The sequence below is a fragment of the Lichenostomus cassidix genome, chromosome 2 (assembly GCF_008360975.1).
Source record: "Lichenostomus cassidix isolate B80296 chromosome 2, HeHo_3.0, whole genome shotgun sequence".
In the NCBI taxonomy this organism is placed as follows: Eukaryota; Metazoa; Chordata; class Aves; order Passeriformes; family Meliphagidae; genus Lichenostomus; species Lichenostomus cassidix.
The window spans coordinates 58,740,483-58,759,558 of record NC_139482.1 but is presented as its reverse complement, the minus strand read 5'-3'; the positions used below and the strand labels follow the sequence as shown (position 1 = coordinate 58,759,558).

The following is a 19,076-nucleotide window of genomic DNA, read 5'->3' as shown; positions in this document are numbered from 1 at the left end:
TCAAAGTCTCAGTATGTTTGATTCAGATTGGAGAGAGTTACAAGCTGGAAGGTGTCTGATAAACACCACTCTGTTACAAACGCATCTCTCACTTATACTCAGCAGGGATATTTGTTTAAGTGACAAAAGAATTTGGTATCAATCCCTCTCACTGAGTAAGCTACACTTGATCTGCACAGCCAATGAATAATAAATCAATGCAAATTACACCACTTTATCACTAACAACCATTTTCTGGTCAGCTACACCACAGAATACAGTCTCTCCCACTGGAGACAAATAACCCCCAGTGTCTTAAAATAGGAGTTATTTATAGCCTGCAGGGAAACAATTGTGCTCTAACATGTAATTTGCACCACTGTTTATATTTCCAGTGAATTTGGCCCTTGAAATCTTCAGCTACAATGAAGGCACAAGCTGCTTTCATCATTGGTGCATGACACTGCAAATTATTTTAATTGATATTAAACAAAAATATTTGACCATTCAGCTGTTAGGCAGCTTCCCATGCACCACAAGTACCACCTAACACTTGACAACCTGGTCACTCATACACTGTTTCTTAGCCACCTGTAACTTTTCTGTGTAACAGTTTTTGATAGAGATTGCAGCTGGCTTCAAGTAGGAACTATTGAAGATAAAATAAGTTCCCACATCCAGATGGCAGAAAACTTGAGAGAGGAAGGTTTATAATTCACTCTCTATTAGTGCAGTAGAAAGCCATTCTTATTCCAAAAGATGGATGGGTTTAGCCCCTCAGAGGTGTCAGCAGCTGCACAGGTTTCGAGAAAGAGGCCTTGAGGGCACATTGAGGCCAGTCAGGGCCTCACCTTTTGCCAAGAAGATGGATGCTCTTTGTGTAGCATCTTTTTCACAAGAATCTATCTAAAGCTCATCATTGAGCACTAGAGGAAAATATCACATCAATGCCAGGCAAAGCTACCTTCATCTATTCAAAACACTTACATGAGTGTGGAGTAATAAAACACACTACCGTAACATCATGGAAATCATCGACAGTTTGTTTACCCACTAAGGTTCAGTTCTGATGCATAAACTTCAATCTGAAGTAAAATTCTCTCCTCATGCTTATATTAAAAACAGGCAGCTTTGAGGGCACAACCAACAGCAGTTTTCTACTAAACTCAGGGGCCAACTGTCTGGACATCAACACAAGCCCACAACACACAACGCTTTGGATACCATCCAGTGAATAAGCCTGCCACAGGCAATGGCACGTGAAGCCTTGTGAATGTTTGAGCCACACGAAGGGCACCAAGTTGGTGACAGCATGCACAGAAAACCTGTGGCACAGAGGGAAGTGATGGGGGCAAGATGTCTCTGAGCCCAGCAGCTCCTGCTGCAGGGAAACTCCAGCCTCCACTAGGTTGGACAATGAAGCCAGCTCTCCGCCAGCACTGTCGGCACACCCAGGTCCATCCTGGCTCCAGTACAAGTGTGGATGTAGCAGCCACTGGGAGACCTGCCCACCGTGCCTCTCACACCACTCCACACTGAGCCAACTACAGCTGCTCTGTGGTCTGAGGTTATCAGGGCAGAGATCTCTGCAAATAAAGAAATACAAACTGTGGATGTCTGTTCCAACTCCTCTCTTTGTGACCAAGAAGCTGCTTTCAGGGCTAGCGTGACTTGCCCTGGAGGCTTCCCAGAGAGCTGTATAATAAAGATGATTGAAATGCAGACTATGTCAACAGACACTTCCTTTGAGAGAGGTAAACAGGAGGACAGCACCTTGTTAATAAAAAACAACCAGACATACCTATAGGGCATGCAGAGCCAGCCAAGATCCTTTGGGGTTTTTTTGCTTTCCTTTTAAGAAGAAAACAGTTATTAACTTTTTTCCCCAAATTTAATATTAAAAGAACAAAACGCTGGTAACATCCTCAGTGATGTTATGTCAGCTGCTTGTGTCAGGTCAAATACAGTGCGACAGGAAGCAGGGGCTCCACATGGATACTATCCCATCAACTCAGTGCTATTCTGCTCCTCCCTCCCAATCACAGACTGCCCAACTATGCTTGATGTCCAGACCCACTGCTTTCTGCCCAGCATGCCCAAGAGGAAAGCATCCTTCTAGAAGGAAAAGGTAATTACATGCCAGACAGCACTCCTTTTGAGAGCTCCCACGTGATCAAGTCCTCCCATCCCAGAAAGGAAAGTAACTGGACATTCTTCCTTGTTTTAAATGCAGTGGTAGAAACAGCAAAATGTAGGATAGCAAATAAATATTTTTAGAACCCATTCAGAAAACTATTCATTTTCCAAGTTTCTATTTCTCTAGTTTTAAGATATGCAAATCTATTCTCTAATGCTTTTATGAAAAATGCATATTTCTTAATCTTGCCATCCTTGTTATCCTAGTTCACAGTTTTTCCCTACTGTGCCAGATGAACAGAAGCAATGCACTAGGGCAAAGGCAGCAAGCAAGGCTGTTTTGAGCCTTGTCGAGCACCTTTTCCCATGGGAGCCTAGTGGATAGCAGGATATAACTAGAACCTCTTTCAGTACAAGGCAGATCTTAATTCCTCCACTATACATCATTAGTGACATTTTCTCTTCAGCTATTTAGTAATTTTCCTGGTACAAAGCACCATAGGTGGTGCCTTAATAACACGAATGGGACATAAGGGCTGGGCTGCTGTAGCAAACTACACAGAGCCCTTGTTTGCGCCCACTGCCTTCTCTGTGCCTCTCCTACGAACGCCAGGAAGTCTTGACGTGATCAAAATTTACAGCAGTTATAATGCACCATGCTAACTGCAAACTTTAATTAGAGAATTTGCCTCTGGTGTAATGCAGTTATAAGGAGAAAATGGGTGTCTCTGCTTTCTTCTAAGGATCTCTGTATGCAGGCAGGTATGGACAGACCTGAGCTTGCTCTGCCTATGATCCAAGCTGGCTCCCAGTTTAAAGCTGTGTGGGCACAGCATGCAGTGCACAAGCAATTGGGCCCTGCACTCAACACACCTCAGCTTGCCTAGATGACTGCAAACACAAATGAGAATTGTTCCCCTGTAGCAAAGGAATAATAAAAAAAAAGCCAAAACCAACAAAGGCCACACTTTTTCTTTACATCCAACACTTGTTCCCACTTGCCCTAACAAGCTTGCCAGTATTGTCCTTGTCTTCTCATAGGTGTATGCTTTTAGAGTACTTTTTGGCTTGACATTCATCATATTGAGATCATTTGCAAATATTAAGCTATCATCTGCACAGAGATGATAGCAAGTGCAGCAGAAGTAATATTCAGAAAGGATAAACCACGGTGGGTAGTGGATTATAATAAGGAAGCAGTGAAGCCTGGATGACCCTTATCAAGGTGAGCCAGCTCTTGCTAACACCTCTAAATTAAGGTTTACCACTTCTGTTTTACTCTGGCTATTTTAAAAAAGAATCAAAGAAGAATAGCAAAACATGAACAAAGGAAAAAAAAAAAAACAGTGCAAAACTAACAGAATCATCTGTTCTTTTTATCAGGAGGTTTACCAAGTGCCTAACAAGTCAAAAATCAAGCCACTAAGACAACGTAATAAAATTGAAGTAACTTTTTGAAGACTAGAAATTTTATGTATTGAGCAGCCTATAATTCTGTTGTCTGACACTGATCTTCTTTTAACTCCTGCTCCGATGATGTTAGCAAAGAGGAAAACAAGGAAAGGTTAGGAACAGCAAGGTTCTCAAGAGCAGACTAAGCAGAACTGACTTCTCCCTAGCACCCCAGAACCACGTGAAGGCACCCATCTTCAGGCAGAATGACAGACTTTTCGCCTTGGTGGTGTTTCACTAGCTGAGAAGGAGCCAGGTGATTTCCAGCTCTAGCCTGGGGGTAAGTAGCCTTCTCTGCCCCTACCTCAGCTTTCCTACCCTGCCAGGCTAGTCTTCCCAGCAGGGAAGCTACATAGCGGGAACTACTGACTCTAACCTCCAGCAGGATCCAGCAAGTCCTTCCTCACCATCATCCCCCACCTCCCATCTTTGCAGCAGGTTTGTGGAAGTGCTTTGGAAGGCAAACGAGTCCCAGAGACAGCCCAGCTGACAGATGCTCTCCGCTCTCAATGACGGCATTTGGTTGAGCAGCACAACTCTGCTTCTCTATTTCATTCCTAGACCCCACCTGTACTGCAGAGCATTAAAGAGCTGCCTTTGATCTCTCTTCACTTTCCTACTTTTGGGCTCAAATTTAGCAAAGAGCGTCCCTTAACACATGGTACCAACTCATGGTTCTGAGCTCTCATTACTGGTAGAGAGGAACAGCACCAGAGACAGATAAACTTCAGGCAGGAAGAACATGTATTATTTCAGTAAATTCATCAGATAATATTCATTAATTCAGGAAATCCCCAGGAAAAAAAAAAGAAAAAAAGACAAAAAAAAAAATGAAAAAAAAAAAAATCTCCTTCACTTATGGCAAAGCCAAGAGAACATAAGTCCTGAGTACCTTTTCCTCTTTTTTCCTTGGCAGCAAGACTGGAACAGAGCAGGTAAAGCAACAACATAATGACTTTGCATGCTGTTGGGCTGCTATTCAAAAAACAAGACAGAATATGAATGTAACCTGATTTCAAGTGGATCTGGGAGAGCCTTAATGTCAAAGTTTGTATGCCAGCTTTGTAATTACCAAGATCTCAGACCAGCCCTTGTTTCTGAGTACGGGCCTAGATTAGCTAGTCACCTGAAAGTTTACAGTAGGAAAACCATATGGATATATTCCTGTAGCTACATGTGTACAGTAATTATGGCATAGGTAAGCAATAACACATGCCCACGGCATCATACTTGGTGAGGCACGAGGCTTACGTGCATATCCTATTATGACTTCGGACTTCAAAGTACCTTAATGCTCAGACAAAATTGGTAGCCTACTTCCTTGTAAAACACACATAAGGATCTACTGCTATAAAACACTTATAGGTGTTGATATAACACAAGGTTTAAAGTGTGGTTACCAGAACTGTGAAAGGGGGAAGGAGTACCCTAAAATATTTTTCTATACTGTTTTACAGGGGATGCACTTTAAAGTAGTGGCCAAAACAAAGCATCACTTAACTTTAAAAAACGCCACTTTCGTGCCAATGCCTGAAATCTGGCTGCTTTGCGGGCACTTAAGCTTATGTTCCCCTCTGAGAAACCTGGTTTTTTATAATACATCATCTACTTGATTGCTTTCAGACCTCTAATCAATCAAGAAATCCCATAAAAATCACGTGATCAGCAGCTGACATTTGGGCATGACAATTTATGAAAAAAATCAATAGTTAGTGTTTCCCTTTTACATGGCTTTTTCAAAATAGGACCACATTTTATAAAAGTACATTTTTATGAAGACTGGTCTTTAAGTGAATAGCACCAACTTCAAAGCAAATGTTTCTGCAAGGCCTGTTGCAACATTCTAGTTCTTACATGATCTCCAAGGCTGCTGAGTGACCTAGGAGGGAGCCATAATGAGACACAGACAGTGAACAAAGCACTGATTTAATTATGTTGTTTGATATATGATGACCTCATCCACTGCTGTTTATACTGCTATAGTGCTTGAAATACTCTATCGACATATGGGAAGGCACAGGCTCCAGCCTGAAGAGCTTACAGTCTCCAAGACAGAAACCAGATGAAGGGTGTTCTCTTCCTGTAGCTTATAGTAGGTTTTGAAGCTTTGCTCATTTCCATCAGGTCTCAAATGTGCACTGAATGCTGGAAGCAGGTTGCTGAGCCAGCTTGCTGGACAAACTATTTACTCCTTTGATTACAGAAGAGATTTCTGATATGTGAAATTCTATGTTCTCTTGTACAATCAACAATGGCAGGAAGAAAATATTGGTGAGAAGGAGGGAAGTTATAGCTGTTTACAACATTTCCAAACTCCTTGAGTTATGGAGCTGCCTCGTGCCCCTGCATGAGCTTTGACCCACTGTTGCCTTCTGCTACAAAAAAGAAGAGTAGGGGAAGGAATCAGTACAACCTAAAAGATCTTCCACCGAGAAAACTGTGCTGTAACCATCTCCTCCCAGAAAATTACCTGTCTAGGCTCAGAGTTTGGTTAAATATACATGTATGTCTTACTTTGCACTCCTGATTAAGATTCCCTGAAAAATATGCAGTAAAGTAACTCTTTATGGTGTTAATGCCATCAAAATCTCCACGAGGAAATGCGTAGTTCTGCATTCAGTACACCATCTGCCAACCATGCAGTAAATAAAGCCATACAAGAAATGGTGAGAAACAAAACATCAACAACCTACCCACTCATTAAGCATTTGCCATGCTGTGTGCTGAACAATATGCAGGCCTTGTGGGGTGAGGGGGGGAGGGGGGGAAGCACGCAATCCTCTAATTAAAGGCAATCAAAATGAATATTTACCAAGGGGATGAATGAATAGCTTTAACTGTAGAATTTTCTAGCCTCCAATTGCTTGGGTTTGCAAGTTCAGCCCTTGAAGTTCAGCCCTGTTCAGAAACCTAAATGCCTAACTTGAGGCATTATTTATCTTTTTTTACTTCTGTGTAGAAGGAAACCCACAAAATGTGCAGTTGACACACATTTACCCTTATTAGGTATACACACATGTTCAAGGAGCATTGCTTTCACTGTCTCCTATCAGAGAAACCAGACAAAAAGGTTAGAGAAGAGATATCCAAGTTCAATTTTGTTTTAAAGTCATTCTGGAATAGCAACAGGAATTCAGTACATCCTCTCTCTTACAGTGAGCTTTCTCAGCAACACTACATTAGAAAACTTCTATTTAAAATGGAATCCAAGGAGTCCTGCTAGCAAGGATAAAAGATCCAAAGAGTATAAATACAATATTAGCAAAGAAAAATGTACATATATATACATGCATGTATTTGAAAACATTTCAAATGGTACACAGAACTTTAACAGTGAGAAAACCTTTGTCCAGCATAGCTGAAAAATAGCTGAGAGACACGAACAGTAATATGTTTCCATTTTCTTTTCAAACTCTTACAAATTCAGCTAATATCACTTTGTATGATCTCATACTGGGATAGGAGCCAAAAGTTTCACTTGAAATCTTTGCAGTTATCAGATCTGGAAAACTTTTCAATCACTTAAGTTTGAGAAACACTAAAAAAAAGGAAAAAAAAATCAGAGATAAAAGGCCAGGGGCTTGAAACATTTATCACTTCATCATACTCTTCCATTTGATGCTAGGTCAGCATCTTTACAGATACAATAAAATGTTTGCTTTACCTATATTTTGAGCTGTTTTGAAAAAAATAAAATAAAATTGATTAATAGACAGGGTTAGAAACAGACAGAGAGTAACGAGGCCAAGCAATTCATATGGAGGACAAGCTCCTTAGCAAGCATGCACAGGAGTATAAAGCTCCCAGGCATAAATGGAAGTTTCCAATACTTGAATCCAGCATGGAAAACTGCAAACACACAGCCGTGTTGCTTTGGTGTCAGCCTTGCAAGCCCCAGCCCCGACAAACAGTGGGAAGGCCATAGGATAGTACACCTAGGATAGATAGTGTGATGTTCCTGGAAAGAGCAGGATTGCTACAGCCGGACACACTCTTCCCTCCACTTTCGCATGGCACTGAGGATCCCAGGCCTGCCTGTACCATAGTTCGCTCAGCACCACCTCCCTTTTATTACCACCAGGCACCTAGGAAACCAGGACAAGCTCACAAAACCCTCAGACTGACACAGGCAAAGGGGGAAAGAGGAAGGCAATGGGATGCCCAGGAGAACACAGTGCCCTGATGGAAGCAAATGTTATCAACATATTTTAGCAATCGCTAAAACAAGAGACACCCAGCTCCATATGACTCCACGTAGGGACCGAATGAGGAAAGATGAGGGTAACAAGTACTTTTCTGACACGTCTCTGACACCTCCAGTCTCCTCCTGGTAAAACAAATATACCACAAACACCTTGCAAGCACAATTACAGCTGATGAAAAAGGGGACACAAGGTAGAAGTGAATACAACCACAAGCACACATCAGCCTATACCTTGCCAAGCCAATCACCTTTTTGAGAGAATATGCCAATTTATGAGCTATTAGGTTAGCTCCAGACCTGCTCTGGTTTCAGGCAGCAGTCACGTCTTGCCAAGTGACAGCCACCCTACCCACTACAGGAAAAATGTTACTCATGCAAAGCCCAAATCTTTAAATCATTCACAACCATTTTAACCTTACCATCAAGCAGTGAATATTCAGGCCAGCATATTGCTAGACTTCCTAGGATAAAATTCCAAATAAATTCCTTAAACATTGGCTTTTTCTAAGCAAGTCAGTATCTGAAAGACAAGGAAAAATACCCATATTTTCAGAAAGCACCACAAGACACTCAGGTGTGGGTTTGTAGGCCAATGGTTACCCCAGGTTGTTTGACCATATGTAGCCCCCTCTTCAAAAATAATAGAAAATACAGGAAGTACTATCTAAATGTTTCCTTTGCTTTCCCAGACTAACATTAAAGCATTCTTTGTGCATGCAAGCAAACACAGAGAGATTTCTCCATCTCCTTGCTGAGAAAAGTGATTTTTCCTTCCCTCCAATAAGAGCTGCCATTTACATCATACTGGTGGGAAAAAAAAAGAAAGCTGCAAATTGAATCTCACCACTGTGTATTTTCTGATGAAGATCCCTGCTCTCCCATTACCTTCCAAAACTCCCCCTCAAAACACTTGTTTCCTCATTATTGCCTGCACATTTCTCACCCCTTTGCTCTTTTCTGTTATTCAGAAATGCCTGATTTCTGGTTCCCTGAATTGTTCTTCACCTGTCTCTCATCAACTGCAGGGGAGACTCCTTCATATTTGGTTATACAGCCCACCAAGAAGCATCTCTGGAGGAAAAAAAGTGTTTGGTATAGATGGTTGAAGAGAAAAAATCCCACCCACTTCACTCTCCACAGCAACCTTTCATCCTGCTCTCTGTTCTGGAGAAGCCACACAAGTTACTATTCCCCATTTGTTTTTCTCATTCTCCCACTGAGCTCCAGATGCTTTTGATACAACACTGACACCCTCTTTGGTCTGCTGCTTACCCTTTTACACTCTCCAAGTGCTGGGATACTCCTGAACCTTGCTGCAGCCTGCTCCTCTTCAGCATGTATTTGCACCTGCTGCAGATTTCCACTTCAGGCAAAGCCTCAGACGTCGTCCCTGACATCTTTAACACAATAATATCATTGCCTTTACTCCCTGCACCATCCAAGGCATGTCCTTTGGCTTCAGGGTTGTATTTAGGTGGCAAGGCATCATCTTGTTTCTGGCCCTCTGAAGCTGAGAATTCTGTCCAGACACACCTATTGCTTTTAGGTGTTGCCTGCTCCCAGGTACAAGAGTAAAAGACTATGAAGGTCATCCCAAGCTGCTTTGGATGGCACAGCCTGCATTTGCAGCCCTGCACACAATTTAGGTAAAATTAATCTAAGCTAGATTCAAGAATAACAAGAATGTTTAAACTAACACAAAAATTCTGCTGTCACTCTGCCAGCATTAGGGTTCATTTTTACTAGTTCTTAAATATTTTTTGTATCACAGCTTTGTGAAAGAGCTGTCTGGTTAGCAACACCTGCAACTGGAAGCTCATCCTGTTATGCACTGCTCAGCACTGCTACATGCACAGGACCACATACAAGGTCCTGTGTGTATTGATGAAGAAGTGAGAGCCCAGGATTTCAACACCACAGGATTTGGATCTTTTCACTTTGAACAGGTTGTACTAAGAAGCACAGATCTTATTCATTGGTCAGCATCTGAAGGTGATAGATGCTATGTACTCACTAAGTTGAGAGCAATTGGAATGTCAAGATGTAAATTCCACAGAAAGGTCATGTGCCTTTTTCTAATGATGATCCCATGTATCTACAGGCAGAGCCAGAGAAAGACAGCCTGAAATGAAGTCCCATTTATCCTCCTACAGGGTTTGGCCTTGGAGTTTCTTTCCTCCCCTCTGTGGGCAGGGATATAGCAAGGGAGGGAGGCAGGAAGCCGCACAAGCTGGATTTGCAGCCACTGGAACTAACACATCAGCTCCACTCTAACAGGCTAAGGAGCAGCCCAGGTGTGATATGGACACATCTGCTGCTGTTACAGACCTGTCTGATTCACTAACAAATACATGCAGGAGTCTAACAAAGCTCAACTTTGCACTTTTCTCCAGTAACAGCCTCACTCAGAATCAGTTCAAGAAAGGCTAAATTCATTTTGTCAGTTCAGGTTTCTTTGGCATTGGGCTAAAAGCTTTCAAATACAGAACATTTACATCAGAATGTTGGTGGGGGTGGGAGGGGGGTGAGATTTACAGAAAACTCACACTATTTTTTAATGGACACGCTCTTATTACTAAACAGGAACAGCAAAGTCTGAAGGCTGATGTTTGTAATTAGGAGATTTATCTACAGTATCTGAAATTTCTTCCATTCTTACATACAGCCATCTGAATTGTGTCTTCCTGTTTTGACTAAAAACCTTCTGAAGTAAGGACTGAGTTAATTATAAACTATTTTATAATTTACTCACCCGTCTTTCCCAGAGCAGGATGAAGGGGAATTCAGAATCCTTCATGTAAGCCCTTCAATCCCATTCATGCCTATTTCAGAAGTGTAAATTCTCACGTTTCTCTGTGACTCAAGCCTGAAATAAAGAAAAACAGGACGAAATCACTTAGTAACTTTATGTTATGCACTGCTATAAAGTAAAATAGGAATAGGTGCTTTAAAACAATTTGTTTATACTATATTATGTTTTGCGGATACTCAAGTCAAAGACATTGCTCCAATTCAAGGTCAAATGACTGTAAGATGACAGAAAATACAATGCTTTTACACAACTACATAGTCTTATATTTCAGGACTTTTCCTGTTCCTTTACAATAAATCCCATTTAGGTATTACAAGCTCTTCAGTCACTGGACGAAATCCAAAATTTCAGTCAGGATGCTTACTCACTAAAAATTTTCTTGAACAGGAGCACAACCTGGAATGTGGTCTTAAAACACAGCCCTGAGAAATAAAATTTATTGAACATTCATGCTACAAAAAGGAGGCTGAGTTGTGTCAGCAGAAGATAAATCCACTCTTGAGAGTGTATTCTCTTGTTCTCTGTAATCACTAGCTTCCACTGTTCATCTACTTATTTTCCCAAATCATGTCTAAACGCAGGACAAATGTACTGGGCAATGGCAGTGGGTGACGTCCCTGAAACATTCCCAGCAAACCTTCACATTGTGCCCTCTGCTGCTCCCCAAGGCACACACAGAGACTGCTGCCCGTCTTGGAAACATGGGCTACAGCAGGATAGAGATCGCATTTTCAACAGCCAAAAGGTAAGACCAAGACTTGAACCCTAGTAAGTAAACCGTAATAAAAGATTCAACATGGTAGCTAAAATTAGGTACAAAAACCTCCATATTTGTACATCACTCATGCAAGTACATTTCCATGAAAATATGTTCTCATGCTATTTATTTCTTATGCCTTCATTTATAATTCATTTTTATGCAGCTTTATTATACATTATACCATTTTCTCAATTACACCACGTGCATTTGTGTGTGCATGTGTATAACCTTGAAAGAAAATCAACATAAGCAGACATTACAGTCTGAAATCAGGAAGTTTTAAACTACAAGTCTGTAACACTGAACCATGCAACATGAACTGAAGACACTAAGGCCTGGCAAATTTGTGACATCCAGGCATTCACCCCTGTGAACAGCATTAGAGATTCTTCCAGTGCACATAAAGTCAAACAAAAGCTGACTTTTACAAAACATTCTGAAAATCCTGAGAAGGATAAAAGAAAGGATATTTTGTCAGCAATAACCTTTCACTATATGTAAGAGTACTAAGTGCACCTCCACTTTTTTTAATAGTATTTCTTCCACATGCGCTGGAAACAAGTCCAGAATAACTGCACAAGGCTCAGAGAGCTTTGTCTTTGCAGATTTCTGGTAGTTCAGTTTATACCTGGAGCAGACACAGCATCTACAAACACAAATTACAAATTTCTCTAATTCTATGTGATTGAACATAATTAGCTGCATTCAGTTACCTTGAGCAGGAATGTACAGTGCATTAAACTAGTAATGGAGAAAAGATCACTGAACTTCAAAGTTGGAAAGTCCTTTCTTCAAAATGCACAGCCTCATGTTTTCTAACTTAAATAAGTAAAACTGCAAAAATGAAAGATACCCATGGAAGCCCCTTAGGGGCGGACATCACGCTAATTTGGACTCCTCTGGCAGTGACAGAAAAGATGAAAATCTTAATTTGATTGATTACTTGAACGTAGCATCATAAAAAAACATTGCTCAGATCCTTTATTTTAGCAACTGGATCATTTTTTGAGGACCATGATGAAGTCATGAGCTTCCCCAGCTCAATTAGGCAGGCTCATTATTAGAAGACTTACATACAAAGCAAAGTATGATCTGTAAATGTTCATGACTCATTCCTCATGTACTTTGTGTTGACTGCAAAGAACATTTCAAAGCCCAGCTGTCACCAACATCTATGATAACTCCTTCAAACACAGAGACACACACCTTGAAATCTGCTGACAGCTGGGGTGAACAAAGAAAGGCAGAAGTTTCAGATAGCTCTGGAAGAAAACACTTGAAATGTATGCTTTGTTGCTCAAGAGTTTAAGAAAAAAAAAAAAAGAGAAAGGATGAGCTTCCAAATAGAGATGAATTCTTTAATAAGAGGTTTGTTCTCAAGCTTGAGTGCACTGAAGCTGAAGGGCACCTGGATTTCTTGAACTGGCCCTAAATTCTAACAGCACACTATAGGTATCTGCCTCATTTTTGTGCAAGAAAACATGCACACACAAGTCATATTACATTCCCTTTATCATAGTCTCTGCAAAAGAAGAATTTTGTTATTTTTAACACATTCATCAAATAATATATTTTAGCATATTCATAAAACAATACCATCTTTATTGGAGATGGCCAGATAGAACACTTGCTTTATTTTTTTTTATGCAACCATGTGCCCATATTTCATGAGTAGCTAACTGAATAATTAAATCAAGATTCACGGATGAGATACTGAAGAGTAAATTCCCTCCTTTGTGTAAATTGTACTTTCCCAGCAACCAAGAGTATGTATCTTTTAATACTTTTATCTATAAGAGGAAAAAACTTTAGAATATTCACAGAAGCTCAATCCTTCCTCTCAAAAGCCTGCTAAAGTCATCTGAAATACATATGCCAAACATACATAGCAAAGAAAAATGCAGGGCCTGCCTAGCATTTGGGAAAACATGAGGGAAGAGAGGAGTCGTCACACCAATCAAATAAAACACAGTGGATTAAATCAAGCTGCTTAAATACATATGTCCGTACATCTTCCTCCACAGGATCTTCCTATGAAATGTTCATATAAGAGTCTGTGTAAACACACATGGGAAGGGATGGGATGCAGTCCTGCCTAAACAGACCCAGCTACCTATCATACCACTAACGAGGCAAGATGGTGAAATTCCCCTTTTTCCCTGTTTTTAATGGAAGGAAATCACAGAAAGTAAGGATCCTACCCACCCCAGGCCTGCAGCTGACAGGCAGCCTTCTGTTAGGGTTATGTGGAATGCTTCACACGTGATGGAGACAAGGAGTGCCTGTGCAGGGGAACCTCCACCATGGCCCCTCTGCCTCGGCACCACATTTGACAGGAGCCTGCCTTTGCACTCTGGGCACGAAGGGCTGTACATGAAGATCAGACAAGGCCAGGCATGTGCCAGGGTGCACAGAATCAGTTCAAATTCCCAAGAGAAGAAGCTTCAGATGCAGAAAGTCAGCAAATGCCAATTGCTTTTTAACACAACACTTGCAGAAACACCCACATGCACACACACACACATAAGGGGGGGGGGAGGTGCAGACCACCATTTCTGCTTTAAAAACACTGTGAACTAGAGTAAGTTAAAGATCAACTGATTGTGAGGTTTTCCTGCTAAAAAAAAAAATCTGTCTTGATGTTCTTCCCTCCTCCAAAAAGTGCTATGCCTGCCCCCACAACCAGAAGGTTTCCCAAAAGATTACTTTCTCAATCATCACTACCACTAATGATCTTTTGAATGCTGTTTTAATAGGTAAAATAATATCATTTAGTCAACACAATGTCGATATGACCTAGTCTGGCTGCATTTCTTCCCAGGATATTATCAGAGAAGTGGCAATTTGAGCCTCAGAATGTTAAAAAATAATGAATATTTACTTATACCTATTTCTAATCTGTCCTGTGCAGCCACAGCATGGTTTTATGGGGGTAGGGAGGGAGGTTTAGGGGCTTGCTTTCTCAATAAAGACTGTAAATAATGTGACCCACAGGGACCTCAGAGGAGAAGAGAGTCTGAATCCCCCATCTCAGCTCACCATCGAGAAATATAACAGGGTAGAAGGCAAACCCTAAAAATCTGGGTCACATAAATCCAAAACCCACATATGCCATGACAGTCACTCCCAGTGCCCTATTTCATACTGTGACCCATATCATCCCCCACTGGTATGGAACAGGAGGAGGAACAGTGGCAGCACAAACCTCTTCATCCCCCACCACAGAGAAAATGTAGCATCAAGACAACCTTGTTTTGCCATCTCCCATAAGAGCAAAGAATCACACACAGATTATGCTGAGTTGAAAGGGATCCACAAGGATCATTGAGTCCAGCTCCTGGCCCTGCACAGCACCATCCCAGAGTCACAGCATGTGTCCGAGAGCATTGTCCAAATGCTTCTTGTACTCCACCAGGCTTGGTGCTGTGACCACTTCCCTGGCATGTTATGTACACCCTTGGCTCATGGCACAGCATAAAACCAGAGCTCAGGATGAATGAGATAGCACAAGGGCCCACAGAGATGTGGCTGGAGAGGGGCTGCCCCAGGCAAGGTGCCAAGAAAACAGGGCTACAAGAAACTCCTTACCTGGGCTATAGCTGGGGCAGCACATCTGGGGCCCAGTGCAAAGTTCAGGTTCGAGACAGAGCCAGATTGAGAGACAGATAAAGCATGGGGGCTGACAGAGTGGGGGCTCAAGTGAGTCATGGCTGCAGGACCTCTCTCCCACTGCACTCATCTGCATGCAGGTGAGATGAAAGCTGTAATCTTCCCCTCACAGCTGCCACTGTAGGCAGCAAATACCTTCAGGCAGACATCATAAACTTCATTACACCTGGCTAGCCTCAGGTTTTTAGCACAGCATCCCAAAACATTACCCCCTCCTGCTCCCCACCTCACTTTCAAAGGGGAAAATACATACATCTATTCCAACAAAATTTCATGACTTCCAGAAATACATTCCTGCAGACATGCTGTATCCTAATCTAGCCTTTCAAAGCATGGGGGCCACAGCTCCTGAGAGAGCTGAGGCAGGTAACTAGGGCCCTGTCTGCCAGCACCGGCGTGTGGAACCCAGCCCTGAGAGCATCCCACTGGGGCTCTTTCCCCACCCACTCAGGGGCCTCTGTATCCCCTGGCCAGCACTGCTCTGTCCCACTTACTCAACTCTACTGCTGCAGGAAGAGCTATGTTTCTCCTGGGCTTCTCCAAGGGAAGCTTAGAGCTGAAAGGAAGGCATGCATGCCCAGCTGCTCACTGTTTTTAAGTTGGCCTGTTATGAAGTTATAATAAGGGCATACATTGCATTATCTGCCACTTCATTGCTGGTCACAGCGCTGAATTGCCAATCCAACCTCTTTGGCTAGATTGACAAAAACTTTGCATTATGTGGCTTTGCATGAGAATCACCTTAAAATGGAAAAGGGTGATCTATTTTCCTTCCTCTCTTTTCCTTTCTTCTTGATAAGATTTTTTTTTTGACAAATCTGCAGTATGCATGGAAATGCACACATTGAAAATTGAAAATTAATTGTAATGCTGGTCATTGACTGTAAAACAAGACTGCCCTCTGAAATTCTGTTTAAATTTGAAAAAAGACTGAAAAAATATTTTAAATATATCTTCACATCAAAATTCACCAAGACTAGGTCACTAAAGCCAGCAGCATAGATATCCGTGAGTAGAACTCAAGAGATTGCTCCTTTGAAGTTAAAAACTAGGGCCTGCACATGTGGGGAAGAGTTACACAACCTCCACAACTTGCTAGCTAAATGTCTGTTGTGGTATTTGCTCCGTGTTACAATTTTTTTATATCCTAGGTATAATCTGAATAACAACCATCAATGGACAAGGGCTTAATAAAGGGAATAATATTTTACCTTTGCTGATGACAGCAGAAGACATCCAACAATGTCTGCACTCTTAAATGCTTTATTCTATCGAGTTGTAGCTCAGCCATGACTCTGAGCGCAGCCAGTAAAGTATCCTGCTCCAAAGTGTTTGAAGAAGGGGCTTTGTATATAATATACATAATTTTATCTTTTGCACTCCTTTTTAACCCTCAAAGAAAACACAAGAAAAAAGAATTAATAAAATAATCTATTGCATTCTTGCAGTTTTCATTCTTTAAAAAAAAAAATTATGTGAACTAAAGAATATAGTGAGCACAGAAACAAAAGTACAGTGCAACAGCTTTCAGGTTTCCAGACATTATCAGTGGTCAGATTTCAAAAACGAAACAGCTTCCTCTGTTTCCACAGCTTCTGTTTAGCTATAAACTTTCCTTATAGATGTAATTAATTCTGGCAACAATTAGTCCACTACACACAGCCCTCAAAAAAAATTAACAGCTACACAGAAATAAGCTAAAATGATGAGGTTAATCGCAACTCATTTGGGGAGGAAGAATAAATCTGGCTTATCATCAGCTATCATCTTTTTAAAAGATAAAGTACAAAAAAATCATTAAAATGTCTTGGACTCTGGAAGAGACCATCAGTTTCAGAAGAAAAAATGAGGTTTTCATAAAAGTTTTTGCCATAGCCAACCTAATACATGGGGTAGAATTCAACAACACACAATTAGAAATATACATTTTGACACTTTTAAGGAAGCTGCCCTGCATAACTCAAAACTTCTCCAATGTTTCTTTAGTGGATCATTTTTGTATAGTATTTGATAGCAAATATTCAGTAAAGCCTCAGGATACTAAACTACAGCCTTGTGAGTTATAAACTTAAAAACTAAGCAAATTTAATTTTCTTCCCATTGAAAACCATGACAAGTGAAGCAAATTCTCTACAATGCCTCTTGCAACACTTAATATATCAAATTCTTCTTAACCTATGTCATCCTGAATCCCACCTTCTGCTATAAGTTACATAGGTAGAATAGAAATTGCCAGAGATAAAAACTTGCAGCCTTCATCTGCCAAGAGCTTTGTAACTTCTGAAACTGGAACAGACACTGCATTATTATCAAAATAGACACTATTTCAGTTGTTATTATTTTTCAGCACAAAAATAGTTAAAATAAAATACCAAATACTAAATACCAAGCATTTCTGTCCCAGAATTCAACACTACACAGATGAAAGGGACCGTTTACGCTCCTTTGACCCATAGCAAAAGAAATCAAGCCTTGCATTCAGATCATGCTTGGAAATTTTCTCTGGTATTATTACAACAATATATTTCTGTGTAACTCCTTTTCCAAATCTGACTGGTATTTTCTGACGGGAATCTCACCCATCAGAAAAAAAAACAAAAACAAAAAACTCATCAGCTGAAAAAATGTTTCATGAAAACATAACCGATTCAAAGAGATGATGAGGAAACACATTGCCTAAATGCTCGGATTCCCACCAGTTTCCCTGGCTCCCCAAAACAGGATGAGGCATGGCCTGGGGAGAACACAACTCAGGGGATTTAGAGACAGACACCCCCAGTTTGCAAGAAGCAATGTCGTTCAGATGTGAACCATGTGCCAAGCAGTTTGTTTCATCAAAGGTGGCCTGAGCAGCGGCAGCAGTACAGCAGGCATTGATCTTTCTGTGGTCCACCAAAACCTCCAAAGCCCACAAGTGGAGGGGTGGAGAAATGTTTGTAGTTCTGTGTGGGACAGGTTAGAAGTTAGCACTGAACACGACTTGATTTTTGAGTGGGCAGTGACTCGGCTCCAGCACTGCCAACAGCTGCCTCTGAGCTGTGGTACAGTCACACTTCAGGGACCGCAGCTGATATTTCTGTCTTACACTACATAAAAGCACCGATTTGCTCAGAGATGGCTCAGCAAGCCATCACAGGTCCTAAACTCCCCATAAACCTTTCCTTGCAAAAAAGGAAAAGCTATTCCAACCACCAAGGCAGGAACAGCCAGTTCTGAGGCTTTTACTTATCAGTCAGTGGTTTAGGGGGAAAAGGAGGATAAAGATACAAGGAAGGTGTGGGGAGGAGGGGGGAATGGTTTTTTAACAGGCCCAGTGCTAGGTCCTCCAGAGTTCACATTTCAAAAAAAATATGGTACTTTACCAAGATGACCAATATTTCTGAAGGAGTGGCTTTTGAAATTATTTTAATAAAACAGACTTGAGAACATGTGTATATTCAGTCCTGGTGCTGACTCTTGATATTAAAACCTTATCTCTCCTCCTCCCTTCCTGACCCACCATTAAATACAATTAACTCCACTTTCCTTCCATCATCTTATGTTTTCTTGGCAAAGACCAGGCTACAAAACCTATCAGAAAGAAGCGAATGCAGGAAGGAAGGATGAAACACAACAGGAGAGCTGTGCCCAAAGCTGATGATTTGAACACAATTTAGCTCACTGTTAATTCACAGCAGGACTTTTGTCATGTCCTTTATCACCTATGAAGCCATTTCCTAATTATTCATTATCATTATACATAACAAGTCACGGAAAGATGATTCTGCACAAAATGGAAAACCACTAGCACAGAATCACAAATCACAAAGGCTCAATGAACTGTAGAAAAGTAACCAATTCTTGCTTCTGTTCACTAGGGAGAAGTAGTACTACTACATCCCACTGAGGTGATCTGTAGCAAAACCCCTGAATACCCTGTGCAAAACTTCCTCTGGGCTTGTCAGAGCTCCTCTCAGAGAGAAATCAAGAAGTCCCATCCAGCCTACGCCTTCCAGTTCTCACTCTTGTGTCACACAGAGAACACGTTCATGCTCTTTCTTTGTTTGCCTGTTACCTTTTAATAT

At 41.2% G+C, this 19,076-nt stretch overlaps 1 long non-coding RNA gene across 3 annotated transcripts in view; it reads right to left on the bottom strand.

Annotated features, from left to right (window-relative positions):
• Positions 1-19,076, bottom strand: part of LOC146441434 (uncharacterized) — a 258,283-nt gene that overhangs the window by 111,826 nt on the left and 127,381 nt on the right. For 2 of the 3 annotated variants that reach the window (XR_014849913.1, XR_014849915.1), the window contains exons 4-5: positions 16,224-16,404; positions 10,524-10,637 (exon numbers count right to left, since the gene is read on the bottom strand). This is a non-coding gene — a long non-coding RNA (uncharacterized LOC146441434). The remainder of the gene's footprint in view (positions 1-10,523; positions 10,638-16,223; positions 16,405-19,076) is intronic. The other variant, XR_014849914.1, reaches the window with a different exon arrangement.